Source organism: Chenopodium quinoa, unplaced genomic scaffold (assembly GCF_001683475.1).
Source record: "Chenopodium quinoa cultivar QQ74 unplaced genomic scaffold, ASM168347v1, whole genome shotgun sequence".
NCBI classification, from domain to species: Eukaryota; Viridiplantae; Streptophyta; class Magnoliopsida; order Caryophyllales; family Amaranthaceae; genus Chenopodium; species Chenopodium quinoa.
The window spans coordinates 1,046,995-1,052,994 of NW_018742205.1; positions in this window are offsets into that span (position 1 = coordinate 1,046,995).

Here is a 6,000-nt window from a genome sequence, read left to right on the forward strand (position 1 = left end):
CAAAAATTGAAATATTGAATATCAAAATATACAATATCACTCCGCACATAATATCAAACACGATAAGCTTCTTGATCCAAATTCGAAAAATTAAAGCTCATGCATGTTATTGGTTGGCGACTCCATGCGTTCTTGATTTTCCTCTGTTTGTCGTCTTCAGTTTTTTCTTGCTATTGTGAGGTCTAACTCATGATATCCACAATTTATTTCTTACCTAATAGATAGAATAAATAAGCTATATATCGGACTTAAACAAGAATTAGTGTTGAAATGAACCAATTTTCATGTGTAAAATGAACATGGATAAGTTTGACAATCAACATGATGATTAAAGTAATTCAATATAGAAATGATCATCTATTAATATATAAATGAACATATATTATATTGCAAATGACCATGAAATTTTAAACTTAAATGATATTTTTATTATTTTTTATTTATTTATTTATTTCTTTTGTAATGTGTAAGTGAAAAATCCAATAAGTGTAATTCAATATATGAATGAATATATATTATTTAAAATCTGAATGAACATATTTTAATTGAATAATCATTTATTAATATAATATGTGAATGAATATATATTAATATTAAATGATAATGAGAATGAATATCTATTAATAATTTACCATTTACATTTCAAATCTAGAACATTCTAATAATATAAGAGCACAGCACAAATTCATATAACTCAATTGTAATTGTAAGAATCACTTGCACGACAATTATAAGAAATCGCACACTCTTATTGAAAATTCCTTATTAAATTAGTAAAAAATATTTGTTATAGATACAAAAATATGTTTATCATACCAAAATTCTAATAATGTATCTTAATATGTATATGAACATATACTATTATATGATTGAACATTTACCAATATAAAAATGAACTTTTGTCAAAAGAATCAAAATTTGAAAAGAACAAACATTAATATGTGAATGATCATGTACTAATATATAACTGAACATTTATATTAATAATCAATTAATATGTGAATAACATCATACTAATATATAAATGAACATTTACCAAATTGAAAATGAACATTAATAAAACAGAACTTTCTGCTACGAACTAAATTTACAAATCTCTATTCATACGAAATAGAGTAAACTATCCACAAAATTGCGACAATCAAACTCTGTTTTTAATTTTTTGTGTCCAACAATATTATAAATAATAACGCACCACAAATTAACTAGTTTTTTTTTTTTTAAAAAAAAACAAAAATTAGTAAAATTATATTATCATATATACTTACGTTGATACATTTTCTAAGCTTGATGTTTCTTTTATTTTCATGAAAAAACAATTGCAAGTAAAAAACTAGGATTGTTTAAAAAAAACAAAAAACAAAAAAAAAAATGTAAAAAACTAGGATTATATTGGTTTTTTTTTATTTCAAAATCAACAAAAAAAAAACACTTACAATTTTGATTTTCGACTTTATTTTGGTGATTTTTCCAGCGATTGTGCAAATTATTCTCATATATTAAATATGGTTCTTGATTATTATAGAGAATTTTAACATTTTACTGGAATTTATTTGCAAATATTGAACATTTTGATGAGAGAGAAAGTGGGGAAATAAAATGAAAAGGATGAAGAGAGAGAATTTGAAAGGTGGTTCAGATTTTATTTTATATTTTATTTTTTATTATGTAGGGTATGGATTGTTAGTGTAACAATTGAGTAAGTATATTGAAAGTGAGGAGTTAGTGGAAGCTATGCTAAATGGTACCGTTTTGTATGGGGGTGTAGGTAGAAGACCCTACACTAGGGTGTAGGGCTCAACAAATATCGGCTTGGTTTCAATCGGTGACTATATACTCTGATTATTTCTATTTGGAATTGTCTCAATCAACAATAGTTGAGATTTGCGAGAGGAAGACCCCATTCGCTTCACCTTATATTTGCTGAATTGAAATTACTTTTACTTAACTGAAATTATTTTGACTGAACTTAAATTATTTTTATTGAACTGAAATTAATTTTATTGAACTGAAATAATTTTTGCTGAACTGTAATTTTTTTTTTTTTTACTGATTTTCTATCATATTATTCTTTAAAGTTAGTGGACTTAATTTGTTTCTACTGAACTAAAATTATTTTTACTAAATATTTTTTTCTTAAGGTGAAGTGAACAGGGCCGAAGTATGAAATCAACTTTAATTAAGTCTCTAGCCATTGGACGCTAAAATTTTCACCCAAAACTAAGTACAATTATTTAAGTTATTCATTATCTCCTAAGTTTTATAATAATTGACACATTTTTATTTTTCACTAATTATATATCAAGTTTAACTATAGATTTTTGCTAAAGTATTTAAAATATGTATTATCATGTAAAATGCTCTTAGATATGTATTAATTGAGCTAAGCCAACATTTCGGTACTCATGATTTGCGGTGAGTCTATCTTGGGTTACTTTACATGGAAATAATATGGGTTGAGTAATGAGTACCCAAAAAAGAAAAAAAATAAGCTTGAGTACCTAATGAGTTTGGTCAAAACCACACCCATTTGCAAATCAAATAGTATTAGCAGTTTGGTTTGATATACGGTTTTTTAAAAATTACGGTATGGAGAATTTTTTCAATTTTCAAACCATAATTTACGTTTCGGTTTTACATATATATACATATAGTTATATTTACGTTTCGGTTTTATATATATATATAGAGTTATAAAGACTTATATGGATGTATTATGTATGTGATTTATTTTTCTAATATATTAGTGTATGTGAGTTGTATGGAGTTAAATAAAAAATATCGGGCTACATAGAGTGCATCTAGGTGTATAGGGCCTATTTATTTGCATGCACATAAGAGGGCAATTTGAGGTTTTTTATTTGATGTTTCTCTCTTTTAATAGTACAGCGGTACTTTTTTGTTTACTAATATGTATGTATAATGTACCATTAAAGTATAAGTTTTTTTTAATAATATTTTTTGTGTACTATTATTCATGTAGTGGTACTTATTGCCATCATATTTTTCCGCCAAAATACCTTCCACCTGACGCATTTTCCACCAATGTTTTTTCTCATGTTCGCATTATTCACAAAAATGTCATGTTATTTGTTTCTGAAGCATATACATACTGTAGGCCCTTTGCGCCAATACTTCTCTGGCTACATAAAGCTCGTCCAAAATCGGATCAGATTTACGGGTTGATCTTAACTAGATAAATTCTATTATATACCTAAAGAGCCAAGAGACGAAGCGAGTAGAAAGACAAAATGGGCAAAAACGTACTCCAACATTTTTTTTAAAAAGGAAATAATATACTCCAACATAAACGGAATACAAATACTTGCAGTGTGAGAATGTAAAAGAATATTTGAAATATGTCAGCTTATTGATTTTGATGTAATGGTCAACATAAACTTTCACTTTCTTTCTTTTTTTTTTTTTTTTTTTTTTTTTTTTTTTCCACTATTCCCTCACTTCCTCTCTCCTACCTTTCAACAATGGCAGAAAATACCTCCATTCCTCTTCTTCATCTACCTCAAGAAAGAGACGAATCTACACCCCCAATCATCATCATCATTTTCTCACTCCTCACTTTGTTCTCCTGTGCAACTCTTTCTCTCTCCTCCAAATCCTCCTTCTTAATTCCAAACCCTAACTTAAACTGGTGCAATTAGGGCCGCTGCGGTGGTGTGAAGGTGGAGTGGTGGTTGATGGTGGTCTGTTGCAGCTGTTCGCTGGTGTTGTTGGCGGCTATTTGTATTGAAATTGGGGCTTTGAGGCGCGTTGGGTTCTTCAATTAGATGCGAAATTGGTGCAATTAGGGTCGTTGCGGTGGTGTGAAGATGGAGTGGTGGTTGATGGTGGTCTGTTGCGGCGGTTCGGTGGTGTTGTTGGTGGATGGATCCATCTAAATTGTTTCTGGGTTGGTTTGGTGGGGTTGGAGTTGGGGTTTCTTCTTCGTTGTCTTCTTCGGCGTCATTGGAGTAGTTTCGAAAGAGATCCTTTGAAGAAGAAGAAAATGAAGAAAAGGGGTTACTCGGTCAGTAGGGGTTACTTGGTCGGGGGTTACTCGATCGGTGAGGGGTTACTTGGTTAGGGGTTACTAAGTCGGTCAAGGGTTATTAAGTCAGTCAGTCAGGGATTACTTGGTCAGATGTTACTAGGTCGGTCAGGGGTTACTTAATCAGGAGTTACTAGGTCGGTTAAAAATTACTTTGGTCAGGGGTTACTTATGTGTTAGCTGGCCACATAGTTTAGCCAGCCACACACAAAAGTTGTTGAATTGTCGAAGGTGATAGGAAAGTACGAAATATTACGAGTATTTTAAAATTTACTATATTAGATCTTTGGTGTTTGGGCTTGGTTAATTGGTTTGACAGTTTGCCCTTTTATTTGTTGGGATCCACGAAATATATCTGACAATTATATCTAACTAATGGACTAGCGGGTACAATTTTTGTAAATAGACCTAAATTTACTCTTAACCTTTTTTTTTTTTTTTTTTTTTAAGGAAGGTTGATAAGACAACTAATTATTATTAATGCTTGGACAACCCCTTCTCCATACTCTAGTAGAGTACTCTTAAGATTTTTTTTGTTTTACTAAAATTGCAACACTAGTATTTATACGTATATAATTCACATATTCGTTCTGGGTTAATTAATCTCTATGATTAATTAGTTTAAGAAAAATATGATTATGTAAAATCTTATTAGTTTTGTTTCACCAATACATACTATCATAATAACAATTTTTTATATACATATATATATATATATATATATATATATATATATATATATATATATTTAGGGTAATGCTATATGTAGCCCTTAGGACTACAAATAAGCATTAAATACCTTTCCTTATTTGGTATTAGGTTAGAAATGCATGACAAAATCATGTGCAAATCAGTGTAATTAATGAATATATTTCATTAATACTTTCCTCTTTTAACTTCTTATACATAACCCTTAAGATGATTATGTATAGCATTTTCCATAATTTTAATCATAGTTAATTAAAAACATAAATATATTGTAATTTAAATTATAAATTAAAGAACATATATAATATAAAATTATTAATATGTTAGTAAAACGGAATAATTACAAATTTTTAAAACAAAGATCAATTAAGATAACATCCACGGAGTACTGTTCTGTAATTACAATTTGGACTCTGTTAGCTCCAATTGACAACTTAGCAAGTGAGGACTTTTTGGTCTCTAACGTTGGACTCTCATATTAAGATTTAAGAGTCAACTTGTCTAATCATAGTGTCAACGTTTAATCACACGTGTTGGGCTTACAAACATTGGCATTTGGCAATATATACTGGCGGTGTCTTCGTGTCGTTCACAATCTCAATTCCAATTTGACAGTTAAGACCATAATTAAAACCTTAGTTTCTTGCAAGCTTATTAATTAATTGACTACCAAAACGAAGCTTCCCAAAGATTAGAATACTGACCAACGTTAATAAAGCCATTTTCCATTTCTTCTTAATTTTTTTTCTCTTAAATAACTTGTCATTAATTAACTTTATTCTTGTTCATTTTCGGAATTTCATTGACCTTTCGGGTAATAATAGAGCCAGTTTTTCTTGTTATTATCTAAGTTTGTTAGTTTCTACTGTTTAGTTTAGTGTTTTTTTTTTTAGAAACAAAGTTTCTAATGTTTAGTTCATAGTCTCCTACAACTTCTTTTTAAAAGAATTCAATAAATAAAAGTTAATTATTGTCCATATTAGTTATTCTTCAAAAAAAAAAAAAAAAAAAGAAGTTGTCTTTAGTAAAAAATGCAATTGTATATGAAAGAGTGAAAATGTGTAATTATTGTAGGGCATGAGAGTATAACATGTTTGCTAAAAATCTATAAAGCAAAGCGTTAAGAACAAACATTTCAATTTGACCAAACGAATAGCTAGATAGTGTTAGATATTATTAAAAAAAAAATGGAGGTGCTTAGTTTGAGATTGTACTACGTTTTTATTTATTTATTTCTTTACGTATAC